Source organism: Vicia villosa, linkage group LG2 (genome assembly GCF_029867415.1).
Source record: "Vicia villosa cultivar HV-30 ecotype Madison, WI linkage group LG2, Vvil1.0, whole genome shotgun sequence".
Taxonomy (NCBI): Eukaryota; Viridiplantae; Streptophyta; class Magnoliopsida; order Fabales; family Fabaceae; genus Vicia; species Vicia villosa.
Genome location: NC_081181.1, coordinates 156,346,254 through 156,367,681, shown reverse-complemented (window position 1 = coordinate 156,367,681; position 21,428 = coordinate 156,346,254). Strand labels below are relative to the sequence as shown.

The 21,428-nt window shown below is 32.8% G+C and overlaps 1 pseudogene; it reads left to right on the top strand.

The window, feature by feature from the left end:
* Window positions 1-887: 887 nt before the first annotated feature.
* Window positions 888-17,482, top strand: LOC131650417 (protein FAR1-RELATED SEQUENCE 5-like; annotated as a pseudogene).
* The last annotated feature ends 3,946 nt before the right edge of the window (window positions 17,483-21,428 follow it).

The following is a 21,428-nucleotide window of genomic DNA, read 5'->3' as shown; positions in this document are numbered from 1 at the left end:
ACAATAGCTAGTTGCAAGCAGAAGGTACTGGCGACATTGTTATTCAAAAGAGAAATGAAGTAAAAGTTATGATCAAAGATATACTCTATGTACCTGGAATAAAGTGTAATATGCTTAGTGTTTGACAATTGGTCGAAAAAGGTTTCTCAGTGGTTATGAAAGATGGAGCCTTAGAACTGTTCGGCATATAGAACAACTTAGTCTTGAAATCTCCTATGTCGAAGAATAGGATATTTAAAACCATGATCAGTTTCACTGAGGTACAATGCTTGAAAGTAGTTGTTGACCACAAGAATAGATGGTTACGGCATTTGAGGTTTGACCATTTGAAGTTTAGGCCACTAAATCAAATGATCACTCAAGATATGGTAACAGGTATATTGAGTCTTGTGATGCCTAACAAACTCTGTGAAGGTTGCTTAGTAGGGAGGCAATCCAGAAAGTCTTTCATTTCGACTATGCCAATGAGATCCTCCTACATACTCAATTTTGTACATTCAGATGTATGTGGCCCTTTTGAGGAGCGTACCATTGGTGGAAATAGGTATTTCGTCTCATTTGTCGATGAGTATAGTCAAAAGCCATGGCTCTATGTGATCAAGCAAAAATATGAAGTATTTGAAATCTTTAAGAGATTCAACATACATGACGAAAACCAGAGTGAGAATAAGACCAATGATTTGCGAACAGATGGAGGTGGCGAATACACATCAAAGATGTTTGAGGATTTATGTGCAGGACATGTTGTCAATCATGAGGTAACTACTCCTTATACTCCTCAACGTAATGAAATAGCAGAAATAAGAAATGTGACCATATTGGTTATGGCGATATGCATGCTGAAGTAGAAATTTTTTCCAAAATCCTTATGAGGTGAAGCTTTCACCATGGCTATTTATATTCTAAACATGAGCCCTACCAAGAAGTTGAAGAACAAGGTTCCTGAAAAAGTGTGGAGTGGCAAACAACCATCAATGAGTCATCTGAAGGTGTTTGGCTCTATTTGTTATAAGCATGTTCCTGATGCGAGAAGAATGAAGCTTGATGACAAGAGTGAATCTATGATTCTGGTAAGATATCACAAAACTAGAGCATACACGCTATTCAATCCAATTAATGAGAAGATTGTGATGAGTTGAGAAATTGTGATTAATGAAAATTTTGCCCGAGATTGGAATTATGGTCATGAAGTCAAAGTCGAATAAATTGCAGATATTCAAGTCAAACTCGAAATTAAAGTAATTGCTGACATTCTAGACACAGTCGAAGTCGAAGAGGGTGTGGCTAGCACAAGCCAAAGGCCTCGACGAACTAGAGTTCGTCCAGCAAAACTCAAGACTATGAAGTGACTGATGATGATGAAGTCACACCAGATGGAGAATTAGTTCATTTTGCTTTATTTGCAGGTGTTGAACCTATCAACTATTGCAAGGCTTTAAAGAATAAACAATGGAAGTCTTATATGGACGAAGAGTTACAAGCAATAAAAATAAATAACACAGGGGAGTTAGTCGAATTGCCAGCACATACAAAAACTATCAAAGTGAAGTGGGTGTTCAAGTTGAAGCACAATGTTGAGGGGTAGATAGAAAGACATAATGAAATATTGGTTGCTCGAGGATTTCTTCAGAGAGCATGAATCGACTACTCTAAAGTATATGCTCTACTAGCAAGATTGGAGACTTTTTGACTAGTGGTAGTCTTGGCATGCAAGCAAGGCTGGTCGATGTAACGCCCGGAAATTCGATTATTCGCTTAATCTAGACGTTGAGAGTGTTTAGTGAAGTTTTCGTATTTTGAAACGATTTAGTCGGTATTAGTTCAGGATAGCGGATTGATATTTAATCGAGAGTTTCAATATTTTCAATATTAGAAATATTATTGGAATAATATTTGAAGTTTTGAGAATTTTCTGAGTAATTAAGATTAGACCGGAAATATGATATATTGGTCGAATTTGGATTGTCGGTGTTATTTTAAGAAGCATATTTGGATTTATTAAGTTAAAAGTTGGATTTTAGTCGGACGGTCGAATAATAATATTAAGAATAATATTATTTAGAAGTTGGAATTTATTATATTATTGGAATATTAATAAAAGTGATATTTTGATTTAATTTGAGTTATATAACTTATTGGGCCTAATTAGTTGTGGAGAATAATAAAGAGGAGACTTAAACACTAAGCCCAATTGGTTTTATATTAGGGTTTTAGAGATGAGAAAGAGTAGTGTTGTCATTTGGGAGGAAACAAGAATAGAGGAGAAAGAGGCAAGCAATGAAGAAGAAGAAGCTTGGAAATTTTCATCCATGATGCCAAATTAAAGATACAAATAGAGACCCATTGAGTTGCTTCCATTGATAAGGTAAGGGTGGGGTTCTCTTCCTATAATGGGGCTTATGAACAATTGTATGTGGGAAATAGGGTGAGTAGATTTATTGCATTTGCTTGTGTTAAATTGTTTCAATTCTGTGTATCTGTGTGTTTGTTGTTTGCTGCTGTTTATATTCATATTGGTATGCTTCTGAAATGGCTATGTTGTGCTTTAAATGTGAGGTTGAAATATTGAAATAAGTAAGAAATGAGGGAATAGCCATCACGATGTAGCATCTACGACAAGGAGACAGACTGCAGCACATTACTTGACGGACGACAATAGCATTGGAGCTAGCCAATATGACGGCCGGAAGACTTTCCATTGTGTGCTGGAGCGTGAATTTTCCTCTTGTTCATGTTCCATATATATATTGTTTTTTTTGTTTGTTTAGTGTTTTCTATCCTGTTAGTCAATATATAATAGTATAATAAAATAGTATAAAAAAAGTGAAATGAAATAGTATATAATTAGAAACTGTAGATATATAATTAATAAAACACAAAACAGTCTCGTTCGATCGAAATAGCCGAATTAAGTGGTATAATTAGTTGTCCGGAATTTGATGAAAATTTACGTGGTAGTTAAGCTTAATTAGTAAATTAATGTGGTGGTGTTACTTTGTTGAAATTTTGATATTTTACGAATCGACCGAAATTGAAAATTAATTTAAATATTATTTATAAATAAATATTGATTATGTGATAGAAATTGACACACATTTTAGGAATAGAATATAATGGAATTGGAATTAATATTATTTGTAATAATTTTAGGAGTTTTGAAATTAGAGATGATTAATTAGATTAATAAGCCAATTTAAATTATTTTTAATTTGAATACGGTTGTTAGAGTTGCTAATAGAGTTGTCAATAGAGTTATTAAAGTTGTCAATGGAGTTGTTAGAGTTGACAATAAAGTTGTTAGAGTGGTTTTGAATTATTAAGAGTCATACTTTTGTTTTGAGTAATTCTGACATGTTTAGAGTTGTCGGTGTATAATGTCGGTGTTTGCTTTTTCATTGGAACTTGAACAATTCATATTTTTTTTAAACCGTAACTCCGTTCAAGTCCCCGTTCGAAGCGTTAGAAAGCTAGTGCGACAGTCTTTTCAATAAAAATGGTCTTTAACAATAGAATGCTAGAAATTGGAAATGGAGTAGAAATAGAAGTTAATTAAATTAATATAGTGTGATTATTAATTGGTTGATTAAATTAATAGTTGAATTAATTTCAATGTGTTTAATTGATTAGAATATAATTTGGAATTAGATTAACTATTTGGTTTGTCGATAAATTACGATATTTTGAGAATTTATCCGTAATTGTGTTTTGATTGAATATGTATGTTGAGAAATATATATTATTATGTCAATGATGTTGTTTTGATAATGATTCTCTGTGGGTAGTTGGATAGCATTAATTTTAATGATTAATTGCTTGATTTTAAATGTGTGTGTTCATATATAATGGGAAAAATGAGAATTAACATGAGATAGTATGGTTACTAGTGTTAATTGGATTTTGTGAATCGTAATTGATTAATTGACCTTTTATATGTGAATGATATGTATGTGTTGTGAATGTTGTGTACAATTGGTGGATAATTCATCGAGTTGAATTATTGTGATATGCTAAATATTAAGATGGTAGAGATGATCTTAATTGCATATGTTTGACTAATATTGTACATACATTCATATCATGGATGCCTTGAAACAAAGGTGGTTTGCTTTGAAACATAAGCGTGGCTTGGATTCTAGAGTGAATCGGAAAGCGGTAAACTATATGTTTACATTTGGTGGCTTTGGTCTTGTCCGGATCTGAAGCGTGGCTAGATTCTATATGAATCGGAAGCGGTGGAACTTTGGGTCCATATTGGGTACCACATGCATAGAGTCACATGTCTTGCATTGAGTCACATTGAGGTTAAGTGATGTTTGAATATATGCATTTATGTGATTGTCATGTGTACATGAGATGTGATAATTGATATTGGTGATGTTTTTATATATAATTGGTTAAACGTGTGAATATGTGATAATGATGGATTGCGTATATATTTGGGATAATAGTATTGAATCTTTTGAGTATTATACTATTGAATTTTGTGCTTACTTGAATATGTGAAATTTATTAGATGATACTATTTACATAATTATGACTTGTTGTGCGATGAAAAGTATGAGAGATTAATGAAATGTGGAAGTATGATGTGTATGGTAACTGTTGATACTTGCGATGTAATGATTTTATATGCCTGAATCCTAATATATAATTTATCATGCGCTCACTTATATGATTTGATATCTCACCCTTTTCTCTTGTTTCGCCGTTGCCTTTATATTGGCAATGTGCAGGTATTCAAGTATGAAGATTTAGTTGCCGTTATTCGGGTCGGTTGTCGCTCTGATACGTAGCACTCTGGGGGGAACGATTTATGTCATTCATGATGTTGTTGTTTAATTGTTTCATTTTGGTTGGACAAAATGATAAGTTAACTAAAGATATTTTATTGAATACTTGTTTAAGTGATTCCGCTGTGTTTTAATAAAATAAGTTATTCTGTTTCAAAGGTGCTATGTATCCGCTTTATGCGACGAGGTGATTTGTTTTGTTTTGATTATGTGACGCCTCATTTGTTTATTGAGAAATTTTGAAAACTCTGATTTTATACATAATTGCGGGGTAGAAATGGGGTGTTACAATAGTGGTATCAGAGCAGGTCGGTCCATCTGGCCAAGTTGTTGAGTCTGTTGAGTTGTGCGACAATTTAATGTTGTCAGTGTTTTAGTCTTTAGTACATGACACGTGTGTGAAACACTGTCAGTACTTGTTGTTTTGTTGCAGGAATTTGTTTGATTCCAAGTGGGGGAGAAGTTTTGCTTCTCGAAGATATTTCTGTTGTAAGAGATGGTCCGGTATGCTGTCGACAAGCGACAAATACAAGTGTTGTTGAGAATTTTGGATGTTACCCGGATTTGAAGGCGACGTAAAGTTAAGAATAATTTTGGAAGACGGAATTTAGAAAGTGGCGATGTTCAGCACGGTTGAGGACCGTGAAGTTATCAGTGCGTTTAACCTTTGCGTCTGATGCCAGTGTTTGGCAAGTGTTAAAGTGATGAGGTTACGGTGGAACTTATATTGGACTCGCATAAGTGATTGACGAACGTAGTCGATGCGTGAAGTGTTATGAATTGCGAACCTGAGTTGGAACTCGAGGATGCGCGTAACTTGAGTTTCGGATACCTGAATTGAACTCCATTTGAAGCGTCACAAAGATAACGAGATGAAGTTTATTATAAGAATGATTGTTGCAGCCGTTTAGATTTGATTTTGACGTGATGATGTTTGGATGGGGTGCAGTTTGTCGTCGAAGTTATTTGAGGAGTTTGGGAGATAACATCAAAATTGTCGATGCTTGACGTTGATGTTTACAATTCGAATAACGTCAGAGATTTGTATCTTGGATTTCGAGTATCAGTTGGACGTACCGTTTGAGCCTACGGAGAGGTGGAGTTGTATTCTACCTTATGGAAATGTGTAAGCCTGTTGAATAAGAATGGTTGTTACCGCAAATGTCTGAAGTGAAGTTAAGCAGAACTTATTGTTGATGATTAAAATGAGAGGACAAGGTGTTGGTATTAAAGATGTTTGACTATTGTGTGATGCTAAGTAATTGTGAATCAGATTTTGTATTATGTTGGGACGTCGGTGTCTCATCGACAAGATCGATTGAGTAAGAAGTTGTAGGAATTGTGAAAATCCAAAGTGAATCATTGGATTACGTCGTGTTATTGGATTTAAGTGGAAATTCGGGAAAAAAAACGCTATTATGATGTAACAACGATTTATACTCCACTATGGTTGTCGGATACTAATTGACAAATTGGGGAACTGATCACCCTCAATCTATTGTTAATGGTAGACGAAACACGTGTTAGATGTTATAGATTTGTCTTGTTGTCCTAATAGTGTGGAAAGATTTTTTATAATTTTATCGTGAAGTTAGTCGCCCATCAGTTTGTGTAGCTTGGAAAGAGGGATATTTGAGTTAGAATTAGATAAGATTAACAATCGGTGTGGTACATTTTATGCAAGCGAGTGTCGCAAAGTGAAAGATTGGAAATATCAAGTGAACAACTATGTGAGGATGAGTATTGAGGAAAGTTTGTATTGGATCGAGAATTTGTGAACCATATAAGTAGACGGAATTTTATTGAGAATGGTGATTTAAAAGAGAATTATCAGAGTTGAGCAGCGAAAGCTTATGTGACACTGTTATTATAAAACTTGAGGGAGTATGAAACTATATGCAAGAAGTCGGTAACTATGAGTTATTTTGATGTTTAAATTAATAGACTGTTGGAATAAGTGCGATGAGCCAGGATGCTGCATTGAGTCGAAGATTATTGTGAATCTGGTAAGAATAGTAATGTGTTTGTGTTCTTGTGGAATCATTGTTATGCTGAAGAAGTAGTGATTGAAGTGTTACCAAACACGATTTGGATATTTGAGAATTGGATACGAGACTTGGTTGCGATGGTGTTGTCAAGTAGATTTTCGAGGACGAAAATATTCTAAGTGGGGGAGAGTTGTAACGCCCGGAAATTCGATTATTCGCTTAATCTAGACGTTGAGAGTGTTTAGTGAAGTTTTCGTATTTTGAAACGATTTAGTCGGTATTAGTTCAGGATAGCGGATTGATATTTAATCGAGAGTTTCAATATTTTCAATATTAGAAATATTATTGGAATAATATTTGAAGTTTTGAGAATTTTCTGAGTAATTAAGATTAGACCGGAAATATGATATATTGGTCGAATTTGGATTGTCGGTGTTATTTTAAGAAGCATATTTGGATTTATTAAGTTAAAAGTTGGATTTTAGTCGGACGGTCGAATAATAATATTAAGAATAATATTATTTAGAAGTTGGAATTTATTATATTGTTGGAATATTAATAAAAGTGATATTTTGATTTAATTTGAGTTATATAACTTATTGGGCCTAATTAGTTGTGGAGAATAATAAAGAGGAGACTTAAACACTAAGCCCAATTGGTTTTATATTAGGGTTTTAGAGATGAGAAAGAGTAGTGTTGTCATTTGGGAGGAAACAAGAATAGAGGAGAAAGAGGCAAGCAATGAAGAAGAAGAAGCTTGGAAATTTTCATCCATGATGCCAAATTAAAGATACAAATAGAGACCCATTGAGTTGCTTCCATTGATAAGGTAAGGGTGGGGTTCTCTTCCTATAATGGGGCTTATGAACAATTGTATGTGGGAAATAGGGTGAGTAGATTTATTGCATTTGCTTGTGTTAAATTGTTTCAATTCTGTGTATCTGTGTGTTTGTTGTTTGCTGCTGTTTATATTCATATTGGTATGCTTCTGAAATGGCTATGTTGTGCTTTAAATGTGAGGTTGAAATATTGAAATAAGTAAGAAATGAGGGAATAGCCATCACGATGTAGCATCTACGACAAGGAGACAGACTGCAGCACATTACTTGACGGACGACAATAGCATTGGAGCTAGCCAATATGACGGCCGGAAGACTTTCCATTGTGTGCTGGAGCGTGAATTTTCCTCTTGTTCATGTTCCATATATATATTGTTTTTTTTGTTTGTTTAGTGTTTTCTATCCTGTTAGTCAATATATAATAGTATAATAAAATAGTATAAAAAAAGTGAAATGAAATAGTATATAATTAGAAACTGTAGATATATAATTAATAAAACACAAAACAGTCTCGTTCGATCGAAATAGCCGAATTAAGTGGTATGATTAGTTGTCCGGAATTTGATGAAAATTTACGTGGTAGTTAAGCTTAATTAGTAAATTAATGTGGTGGTGTTACTTTGTTGAAATTTTGATATTTTACGAATCGACCGAAATTGAAAATTAATTTAAATATTATTTATAAATAAATATTGATTATGTGATAGAAATTGACACACATTTTAGGAATAGAATATAATGGAATTGGAATTAATATTATTTGTAATAATTTTAGGAGTTTTGAAATTAGAGATGATTAATTAGATTAATAAGCCAATTTAAATTATTTTTAATTTGAATACGGTTGTTAGAGTTGCTAATAGAGTTGTCAATAGAGTTATTAAAGTTGTCAATGGAGTTGTTAGAGTTGACAATAAAGTTGTTAGAGTGGTTTTGAATTATTAAGAGTCATACTTTTGTTTTGAGTAATTCTGACATGTTTAGAGTTGTCGGTGTATAATGTCGGTGTTTGCTTTTTCATTGGAACTTGAACAATTCATATTTTTTTTAAACCGTAACTCCGTTCAAGTCCCCGTTCGAAGCGTTAGAAAGCTAGTGCGACAGTCTTTTCAATAAAAATGGTCTTTAACAATAGAATGCTAGAAATTGGAAATGGAGTAGAAATAGAAGTTAATTAAATTAATATAGTGTGATTATTAATTGGTTGATTAAATTAATAGTTGAATTAATTTCAATGTGTTTAATTGATTAGAATATAATTTGGAATTAGATTAACTATTTGGTTTGTCGATAAATTACGATATTTTGAGAATTTATCCGTAATTGTGTTTTGATTGAATATGTATGTTGAGAAATATATATTATTATGTCAATGATGTTGTTTTGATAATGATTCTCTGTGGGTAGTTGGATAGCATTAATTTTAATGATTAATTGCTTGATTTTAAATGTGTGTGTTCATATATAATGGGAAAAATGAGAATTAACATGAGATAGTATGGTTACTAGTGTTAATTGGATTTTGTGAATCGTAATTGATTAATTGACCTTTTATATGTGAATGATATGTATGTGTTGTGAATGTTGTGTACAATTGGTGGATAATTCATCGAGTTGAATTATTGTGATATGCTAAATATTAAGATGGTAGAGATGATCTTAATTGCATATGTTTGATTAATATTGTACATACATTCATATCATGGATGCCTTGTAACAAAGGTGGTTTGCTTTGAAACATAAGCGTGGCTTGGATTCTAGAGTGAATCGGAAAGCGGTAAACTATATGTTTACATTTGGTGGCTTTGGTCTTGTCCGGATCTGAAGCGTGGCTAGATTCTATATGAATCGGAAGCGGTGGAACTTTGGGTCCATATTGGGTACCACATGCATAGAGTCACATGTCTTGCATTGAGTCACATTGAGGTTAAGTGATGTTTGAATATATGCATTTATGTGATTGTCATGTGTACATGAGATGTGATAATTGATATTGGTGATGTTTTTATATATAATTGGTTAAACGTGTGAATATGTGATAATGATGGATTGCGTATATATTTGGGATAATAGTATTGAATCTTTTGAGTATTATACTATTGAATTTTGTGCTTACTTGAATATGTGAAATTTATTAGATGATACTATTTACATAATTATGACTTGTTGTGCGATGAAAAGTATGAGAGATTAATGAAATGTGGAAGTATGATGTGTATGGTAACTGTTGATACTTGCGATGTAATGATTTTATATGCCTGAATCCTAATATATAATTTATCATGCGCTCACTTATATGATTTGATATCTCACCCTTTTCTCTTGTTTCGCCGTTGCCTTTATATTGGCAATGTGCAGGTATTCAAGTATGAAGATTTAGTTGCCGTTATTCGGGTCGGTTGTCGCTCTGATACGTAGCACTCTGGGGGGAACGATTTATGTCATTCATGATGTTGTTGTTTAATTGTTTCATTTTGGTTGGACAAAATGATAAGTTAACTAAAGATATTTTATTGAATACTTGTTTAAGTGATTCCGCTGTGTTTTAATAAAATAAGTTATTCTGTTTCAAAGGTGCTATGTATCCGCTTTATGCGACGAGGTGATTTGTTTTGTTTTGATTATGTGACGCCTCATTTGTTTATTGAGAAATTTTGAAAACTCTGATTTTATACATAATTGCGGGGTAGAAATGGGGTGTTACAGTCGACATTTCATTTAGATGTGAAATCAACATTTTTGAATGGACCCTTAGAAAAAGAGGTTTATGTCACACAACCTCCTGGGTTTTTGATTTGGGAGGAAGAAAGGAAAGTATACAGGTTGCACATAACGCTCTATGGCCTTAAGCAGGCACCTAGGGCATGGAACAAGAAGATCGACTCACGATTAGTCGAATTGGGATTCGTCAAATGCAAGTCTGAGTATGGTGTCTATGTTCAGGTTGTGGCACAAGATATAACAATCATATACTTATATGTAGATGACTTGCTGGTAAACGGAAATAGCTTGGAGAACTTGTTGAAGTTTAAAGAGCTGATGATGAGGTAATTTGAAATGCCAGATATGGGAAAACTGTTTTATTTCTTAATCATAGAATTTCACATGTCGAAACAAGGTATGGTGCTACATGAAAGGAAGTATGTCAAAGAGATATTCAAGAGATTCATAATGGATGAGTTGAATCCTGCATCCTCACTTGTCGAACCAAACTTGAAACTGGAGAAACATGGAGAGGAGGATAAGGTTGGTGCTACTTTATTCAAAAAAGTTGTGGGATCTTTTAGATATGTCTGTAACAGTCGACTAGATATAGGTTTCAAAGTCGAATTACTGAGAAGATACATGAGTTAACCAAGGGTGTCACACTTGAAGGTTGCAAGAAGAATCTTGAGATACTTAAAAGGATCAATAAACATGGAATTCTATTTTAACGAGACTCTGAAAGAAAACAAGCTACGATTACTTGCTATTCTGATGCTGATTGGTGTGGAGATAAGGAAGATAGAAAAGGCACAACTTGTTACTTCTTTTAAGTATTTGGTGCCCCAATCTCATGGTGCTCGAGAAAGAAACCTATGGTGGCACTGTCGTCGTGTGAGGTGGAACATATAGCAAGGTCTTATGTTGCATGTAAAGAAATTTGGATCAGATATGTGCTGGAAGATATCGAGGCCGAAGTGAAGAAACCTCTGGTGTTGCAAATCAATAACAATTCAACCACTAATCTTGCAAAGAATCCAGTTCTGCATGGAAGGAGTAAGCACATCGAAGCTAGATTTCACTTTTTAAGGGAAAGGTAAATCAATGTGAACTTGAAGTGAGACATTGCTCAAGCGAAGCAAAGTTGGCCGAAATTTTCACTAAAGGATTGAAGATCGTCAAATTTCTGAATTTGAGAAAGAAATTAGGAATAATTTAGATCGACTATGATTAGTGTATGTTCGACAACCAAAATTATAGGGGGTATGTTGTGATATAATCCAAGTTGTATAGTCCAAGTTCAAAGTTAATTAGGTTTAGGATTTATTACTTAGCACACAATTTAGTTGTATATAAATAGACATATTATAAATCAGTTTCATATATTCAATAATAGCAATCCTTATGGAGTAATTTCTTGTGGAGTGGTGTAGCTCATAGTAAATCTATTCATTGGGTTAGGGGTTAAGTATATTGAAGTGGAAATGGAGAATATTGCATGACAAAAAAGCAATTTGGGTCAGTATCTTAAACCATAGGTATCGAAATATACGGCTATTTTTGTTGAGCAATGGAGGTAGTAAAGGTAGAAAGGGTGACTCTATATGGTAGAGAGATCTCATTAATTTGGGGTTTGATCCTAGTTTGAATAAGGATCATTTTTCTAACAACTTGAAGTACTCTTGGTAACGGAAACGAAATTGCGTTTTGGTCCAACAAATGGATGCGGAGTCAAAGCTTAAACGAGGCTTTTCCAGTTCTGTTTGACCTTACTTCTTTGCTGAAAGGTAGTGTGGCTAATATGGGAGTTTGGTCTGGGTGGAGGGAAATTGGGGTTGGAACCTCAATTTCTTATGTAACAATGAGGCTGAATTTAAAGACTGGATGGTGACAGAATTGTTGAATTTGTTAACGAATATTGAGCCAAATTCTGAGGTGCAAGATCAGTTCGGTTGGAAGGCTGAGTCAAATGAATTATTTTTAGTTAGCTATTGTTACAAGCTGCTTCTAAAGGGGAGCCCAGATGTTATTATTGATACAAAATCGGTTGTGATTTTCAATCTGCTTTGGAAAACAAAGATCCCTTCAAAGTTCCTAATCTTTGCGTGAAGATTTTTTATGGATTGCTTGTCGTTGAAGAACCAATTGTCAAACCTTGGTGTCATTAATGCATGTCCATACTTAACGAGTGCTTTATGTTTTTCTGCATATAATAATTTGTTTCAAGATAAAGTCTTTAATCTAGAAGAAACTTTGCTTTCCATTAAGTTAATTACTTGGAATTTGACTATTGTAGGCACTAATTTCTCGGGTAGTTGTTAGTTCAGTCGGAAAATCGAACAAAGCTAAATCAAACTATAATAAAAGTTTACTCAAACTAAACCGAACCATTTTAATTTTCATCAGAACTGAATCAAACCAAAATTATTGGTTTAATATACCGTTTCAAAATTCTGAACTGTACCGAACGGTTAGAAGATAATTTTTCCCGAATCAAACCATTTGTTAAAAAACTGAACCATTAAACAATTTTTCAAAAAAAGAAAATTAAAATTAAAACTTGTTTTTAGTATTTTTCATTTTCAGTTTTGGTTCGGTTCAATTTCAATCTCGATTTGATTCTATAACTATTTATGTAATATAATAAAGTTCACCAACCAAACATAGTGGTTTTGTTATTTTAACTAGAGCTGTCAAATGGGCCGGCCTATCCCATATACCGCTTCGGCCCAGTGGGCTAAGATGTTTAAATGGACTGGTTCGGTCCGACCCGATTGCTTAATGGGCTATAGAAAATGAACCCGATCCATTTTGCAAAGGTATGTGCAGCCCGACCCGTATTTCAATATTATAGTTTTAATTTTATAAAAAAGATGTAATGGATAAAAGTTACATAATATAAGGAGAGAGTCATCATAAACTTTATTAAGTAATTAGTAATGTTTAAAATATTCATCAAATCAACATCCATATATATATATATATATATATATATATATATATATATATATATATATATATATATATATATATATATATATATATATATATATAGGGGACGACTCGAGTGAGAACACTTGGTTATTGTGAGAAATAATAACAATTAATCCTGACCATTAAATTTTGATTCAGTATAATTAATGGATTAGATTGAAATCTTATTCTATAGTCTTCTTTAATCGTCATCACCAAAATTAATTTACAATATATTTTAAGAAATAAAATATTTGATACTTTTTAAAATAACAATAATCAATTAAAAATAATTCATATATATGATATTTGTAATTTAATTAATAAAAATTACATATTTATTATCATTGTATTCGAAAATTAAAATTATCATACATCAATCAAAATCGTAATATAATCATATATAAATCAAAATTATTAATAAAATTAAAATATTCATAGATTATTTTTGTATAAAAATAATTATTATTATTATATATTATTCAAAAGAATTTATATTTATATTTTCTGTAAAAAAAATTCATAAAAATATTTATTAATTCTAAACGTTAATATATAACAATATTTGTTGCCTATTGAATATATTAGTAATTGTTATATAAACCATATATAGATTGATTTCTTTTTCTAAAGTCTTATATAATTGTAACTTATATTTTTTTCCCAAAATTTAACTTACGTTGGATTTTAAGAAATAAAATATTATATTTGGTCAATTTTAAAAAACAAATCATATAATTATATATTGATCATAAACTTTAATATTTAATTATATTAATTATTTCCTTTTGAAAATATAACAACAATAAAAAAGAGTGTTATAATAGTATTTTTATTTAATAATAATAAAATCCTGTGGATTAATATATAATTATATAAATTATTATAGTTTTAAAATACAACAATCTTATATATTTATAATTATATTATTAGTAAATATATTTTGAATTAGTATATTCTTATTTTTAAATTTGGATAGTATTATAATACATATTTTTTGATTAATTATTAAATAATATATATTATCTATAAAATTAATTTCAGTAAATTATTATTGTTTTTGAAATGAAATAAATGAAATATTTTATTTCTTAAAATGTAATTTGAATTAAGTTTGATCAAGATTATATAAATTACAAATAAAGATGAATATAAAATCTCATCCATTAATTTCAATGAGTTGAGATTTAATGGTTAAGATTAATTGTTCTCATTTCTCACAATAACCAAGTGATCTCACTTGAGTCGTCCCATATATGAGGACGACTCAAGTGAGAACACTTGGTTATTATGAGAAATGAGAACAATAAATCATGACCATTAAATTTTGATTTTGTTGATTTTAATGGACTGGATTGGTTTCTCTTTCTATGATCATTAATATTTATTTTAAATCAACATAGATAGAGAAACCAATCAAATTCATCAAAATCAAAATTTAATGGTCGTGATTTATTATTCTCATTTCTCATAATAACCAAGTGTTCTCACTTGAGTCGTCCCTTATATGTATATATACAGCGTATCGGGTGAGAACTGATAACTTTTTGTGAAAAATAAGAATTACAAATATTAACCGTCAGATTTTATTAACGATTCAGATTTAAAATTTTTAATTAAAGAAGACGGTAATCTTTACTTACCAAAAAATTATTCTATTGTCTAAAATTGCATTCAGTAATTAATTGGGTCACCCTCCAAAACATATAGGGTTTTATATACTTTGCCATCTTTTTATATTTTATTTTATCTTTAAGTTATTATTTGTTTCATTTTTCATTTAAATTAAAAATTATAATATATATATATATATATATATATATATATATATATATATATATATATGTTTTATTTCCTTTTAATTAAAGTTTGGTGTCAAGCGAAGATGATGAACCAACACTTAATACTACACAAGGTGTTCATATATTAGAATCGGTTCAGGTAATTATAGTTATGTTTTTTATACATAAATGAGTTATATTTCAATTTTAATTTTAAATTTTTTTATTTGTTTTCTTGTAGACAAATCAAGAGGTTCCATATTTTGACGAAGAAATCAAGCCTATAGTAGGACAACTTTTTGATTCACTTGAAGATGGTGAAATTTTTTACAAAAAATATGCACACAATGTTGGTTTTAGTGTATGTTGCTTGTCAGAAAATAAAAATAAAGATGGTGTTGTACATTGGAAGTATTTTGTTTGCTCAAAAGAGGGTTACAACTCAAATGTATCAAAAGACAAAGAAGTGAGTGAATCAGGAGTTAAAGTCAAAAGGAAGAGTCTTACTAGAGAAGGATGTGAGGCAAAAGTTGCTTTCAAACTATTAGAGGGAGGTAAGTATGAGTTAACTCGATTTCAAGAAAGGCATACTCATGTACTTGCCTCTCCTAAAAAGAGACAATTTCTTAGATCCGCTAGAAAAGTGAATCATATTCATAAGAGTATAATGTATGCAAATAGTAGAGCAAATATTGCTCCTTCAAAAACATGCCACTTATTGAAGGAACAACTAGGTGATTATGAAATTATTGGGTGCACACAGAGAGATTTACAAAACTGTTTTAGAGATTTAAAGACATTAATTAAAGATTTGGATGCATATGTCTTCATTGATAACTTTAAAAGGAAGTAAGAATTGAATCCATCATTTTATTTTGCATATGAGGTTGATGTTGAAGATCGGTTGAAAGACGTTTTTTGGGCAGATGGAATTTGTAGAAAAAATTACTCCTTATTTGGAGATGTGATGTCGTTCGACACTACATATGAAACAAATAAATATTTCATGATATTTGCACCATTTACTGGAGTGAACCATCATAGACAATCTGTTACTTTTGGAGCTGCCTTCTTAGCAGATGAGAAAGATGATTCATTCATTTGGTTCTTTGAAAAGTTTTTGGAAGCTATGTGAGGAAATAAACCAAATCTTATAATAACATATCAAGACTCTGCAATGAAAATCGCAATTGAAAAGGTCTTTGATTCTTCTTCACATAGATTTTGTATGTGGCATATCATGAAAAAAATTTCTGAAAAGGTGGATGTTTCCTTGAATTTCAATGATGATTTCAACAATAAATTTAAGTCATGTGTTTGGGGATCAAATACTCCCGACAAATTTGAAACATCATGGAAATCTATCATGATTGAGTTTGGATTGCAAAAGGATGAATGGCTTTCACACATGTATAATATTCGAAATATGTGGATCCCAGCTTACTTCAGAGATATATTTTTGGGTGGCATATTAAGAACAACCTCAAGATCAAAAAGTGAAAATTCCTTCTACGGTAACTTTTTAAATCCTACTATTAGTTTGGTTGAATTTTGGATGAGATTTGAGTCTACTATAGAAGCTCAAAGGCATAAAGAGTTACTTGCTGATAATACTTCACTTCACTCTTTACCAATATTAAAATTACTGTGGACTAGAAAAGCATGGTAGAGATATTTACACTCGTGAAAACTTTTATATATTTCAAAATGAATTATGGATTGGATGTATAGACTGCGGAGTAGAAAATATAAACCAAAAAGATGGTGTGGATGTATTGCATATAGTTGATAATAGTGAAACAACTGGTAAAGTAAGCGAGGTAGTTCATAATGTTTCTGATTATAGATCAACTTGTTCGTGCAATATGTTTCAATCCCAAGGCATACCATGTAGACACATACTTTGTGATTTAAGAGGAAAAGGTTTAGATGAAATACCGAGCAAGTACATTCTGAATAGGTGGACCAAAATGGTGGCTAACATGTCTATTTTTGATGTTGATGGAAATGTCTTAGAAGGTTTATTCGAACTAAAAAAAGAGAGACAACTCATTTCAGAAGCATGGGATCATTTATATATGTGCATGCATATGGCTGGGCAGAGTAAGGAAAAGTTGTTTCTTATAATAAATGGATTTGCTAATATTAAAAAACAATTATTTGAATTCGAAGATGATTCTTAACCAACCAAAACAAAAGAGTTAGAGTCTTTTATTGATTTTGATCTTCCTAAAGAAGTGAAAATTCATCCACCACAGATTTCAAAGACAAAAGGAAGTGGTAAATAAATTAAAGGAGGAAAAGAAAAGGCTATTGAATAACAACAGAAAAGATCCAGGCTTTATAAAGCATGTGGCCAATATGCATATCATGATACTCGTAATTATCCTACGAAATCATCTACTTAATCTTATTTCTGGGTTTGGAAGGGTTGTTTTTTCTTTTCTTGCTATCTGTTGGAATTATTTATTTATAAGTGTCTATTTTGTTTTATAGATAGTTCAATTTAGAATATATAGTAGTTTTATTTGATTTCTAGTTTGGGAATCTTTCTTTTCTTTTTTCTTTTTGTTTTATTATGTTAATTTTATAAGACACATCTTAAAATCAAGTTTTTAGAATTTTTAATTATAAACAATTTATGGCGCATAGAAAGAAAAAGTAGATGTATTTAAGTACAAAATACTGTTTATACACAAAATTAAAATAAAATTAAGCTAGCTTTGTGCTCAGACTTCATTTATTTATACAATATATAAGAATCAAATACAAACATTAAATGTTATAGAGACAAAAAAATAAGAAAATTTCTTTATCCACCTTCCTATGGGGTCACCCCCAGCAAAAACCCCAACTTACCCCTGCTTCGGAGATGCATCTCCGAAGTAATTTTTTTTAAAGATTTTTTTAGACTTCGGAAATGCATTTCCGAAATGCATGAAAATTAAAAAAGTTGGTGTTTTCGGAGATGTATTTCCGAAATTGGTGTTTTTGGAGATGCATTTCCGAAATGCATGAAAATTCAAAAAATACGTTGTTTTTTACAATCAGGTATTATTTCGGAAGTTCATTTCCGAAAAAAAATGTTCATATACCATTTTCCCTCCTTCACTATTTCATCATTTTTCTCAAAAACAAACTCAAACCCTCTCCAAAACTTCCATCAAAATCAAACCATTTTTCGTCTCAAAATCAAGTTTCAAACCGTTGATCACGTTAAAGGGAGCATAGAAAGCTACAATTTGAGGTAAACATCTCTCATTTCATTCCCTATTTCACTACATTGATTGATGAAATTTGTGATGGAAACTGCGATGGTTCGGAAGTGCATTTCCGAAATAAGTTACATAACAAATTTCGGAAATGTACTTCAAGAAATCATCCCTGGCAGTAAAAAAACAGTTTTGGCCAATTTTGCTAATTTTTGCATATGTTAGGTATGGTGCATCCGGACAACATTGTCGACGATGATATAGTAGTTCCGGAAGTTGTCAACGTTAATAACGATCTGGTTATCGACGTTAAATCTATGATCGATGCGGTAGATGTACGACAACAATTTACAAATGATCGGAGCTTCGCTAGTCGTGAACAATTGCTTGATTGGGTTCGTAGCGAAGCTAGTAAACTTGGATTTGGCATTATTATTTTAAGGTCCGACAATGGAAATAGTAGACGGAAAGCTTTTGTCGTTTTGAATTGCGAGAGGGGTGGGAGTTATGTACCAACAAACCGGGTGTTAAAACACGAAGACACGAGATCGAGAAAGTGTGGGTGTCCGTTTAAGTTGCGCGTGACTCGGAGGGTTGATGATTTGTGGCGTTTAAGTTACACGGGCATCCAATGGCGTGTCGTTTGTCCCGCGAAGAGAAGAATATTATTTCGGATTTATCGATAGTCAAAGTGGCGCCTCGCAACATACTTGCCGATTTGAAGCGGAAAAAACCGGATAGCGTTTCAAATATCAAGCAAGTTTACAATGAACGACACAATCTTAAAGTCTTGAAAATGGGCCCTCGGTCGGAAATGCAACAACTTTTGAAACTATTAGGCGATAACCAATACGTGTCAAGCTTCCGAACGTTATTGGAAGAAGCTTCGTTTTGATGATTTTGACCCGCCGAAAGAAAATGATTCCAAAATCACCATCTCCGACGAGTTGGAAGTGATAATGGATATGTCTGCTAAAGCGGATGACAGAATGAAAATGCACATAAAAGAACAATTACAAAAAATTGCATTTCCGGAGACCTCCGATTTGAAACCGTCATCTCAATCAGTTAAAACGAAAGGTGCTCCGAAAAAGTCGAAAAATACACAAGAAGACACATCAACAAAACGATCTCCTTCCTACTTTGAACATGTTGATGCATTGTTCCCGGATTCACCGACACCAAAGTCAAAGTGTAGTGGTAACAAAGGAGCCCGTATTTCGAAGCCGCACACCGCCGATCAAAAAATCACCCATGATCTACATTGATGAGATGCCACTTTTTATGCACAAATATATCGATAACATAGTTGATGTTGGAGGCGACGACAATTGTGGATATCGGGCCTTTGCGGGTTTGCTCAGAAAAGGGGAAGAAAATCACACTTTAATTCGACGGGAACTTCTTTCGAAGTTGACTTCGCATCGGGACATCTACGCCCGAATCTATGAAAATCAAGAAAACTTTGAGAAACTTCATGATTCACTTGTTCCATCACTTAGCGGTATCGCCCCGGTTTCGAAGTGGATGTCATTCCCCGATATGGGTCATCTAATAGCAAGTGCATACGATCGAGTGTGTGTCGATTTGACGAGATTTGGACTATGTGAGACATTCTTTCCACTTCATAGTCGAACGCCATTGGACGCGTCGAGCCGCATCATATGTATCGGGTATCTAAGATCGCGCCACTTCGTGCAAGTTTTTTTGAAATCGGGGTGTCCTATACCGGCTACTTCTTGTCAATGAACGGCACATCATTCAAATGAGGCGAAGACTTGGCCGAATCCTTTCGTTTCAAGAATGGCGGATTTTGAAGAAATTATGAGCCAAGAGCGTGAGCAAAATAGAGAGCGGTCGAAGAACATACCGATTTTAGATTTAGGCGCCACCGATTGGTTCAACGAATTTAGTTTTTACCGGGCCGTTTTTTGTTTGTAATGACCGGTGCGTGTCTTTTTTTGTATGTATTATCGTTTACCATGTAAAATCGGACCGATTCAATACATATATAATATAAGTATGTTTTATGTTGTCATTGCCTATTTTATGCCTATTTTGTATGCATTTGGTATTGTTAATCCAAAACAGAATGCAATGCATAAAATTTGAAATTCACCTCTGTTTCTGCATAATTCGGAAATGAACTTCCGAATTATACTTGTTTTCAGACCAATTTCGGAAGTTCATTTCTGAAACTTCCACTGAATGCAGGATAAGGTTTGTTGGGTCATTATTACTCCAATAAGTCTATAAATACAACACACTCTTCTTCATCCTCTTCACACCACAAAACACAAATGACACAAACCTACCCCCACCTAGTATTCGTCTACTTCACCAGTGGCTACCCGATGTCGTTCCAATTCCGCTTCTCGCGCGACACGCCGTTTGCGGACTTGATAATGTCGCTCAACACGCTATTGCAATATCCGGAAAGTCGGAAGGTTGTCAAGCTTGAGTACCGCTCACCATCGCTTAACGACGACAGAGACGTTGAGTTCACACCATTCGAGGTCAAGAACGACGAAGATTTAGCGGTTTTGTGGGCAACTTTCGACCGATTTTCTTCGAAGGGTCCGATCGAGTTGGATGCGAAACTTCAAAGATCGGGGGCCGATGTTATCAAAATGTTAACTCATCCTCACCTACCCGTGTTTAACAATTTGTAACTTTAATCTTATGTAATGTGATCGATGTAATCTTCATCCGTTAAATAAATCAAATCGTTGTTGTTTGTTATTTTTCTTATGTCCCAGACCTTATTTCGGAAGTACATTTCCGAATTCTTCCAAGGGGGTGAATTCGGAGATGCACTTCCGAATTCACCTATTTTCTGGAGAAAAAAAAACATTATTTCGGATGTACATTTCCGAAATCAATGTTTTTCATAAAAAAAACACGTTTTCGGAAGTACATTTCTGAAACCACCTTTTTTCTCATAAAATAAGTGACTTCGGAAATGCATTTCCGAAACAGGGGGTATTTTGGGGATTTCACCAGGGGTGACCAAGGAAGTAAGGTGGTGGGTAAAAAAATTTCCAAAAATAATCAAGGCTATCTTACTAGCCCCATTATTCTATATAATGATGAGTGGCTTTCTATTGAGCAATAATCAACCGTTTCTGAGTGTTATCCAAAC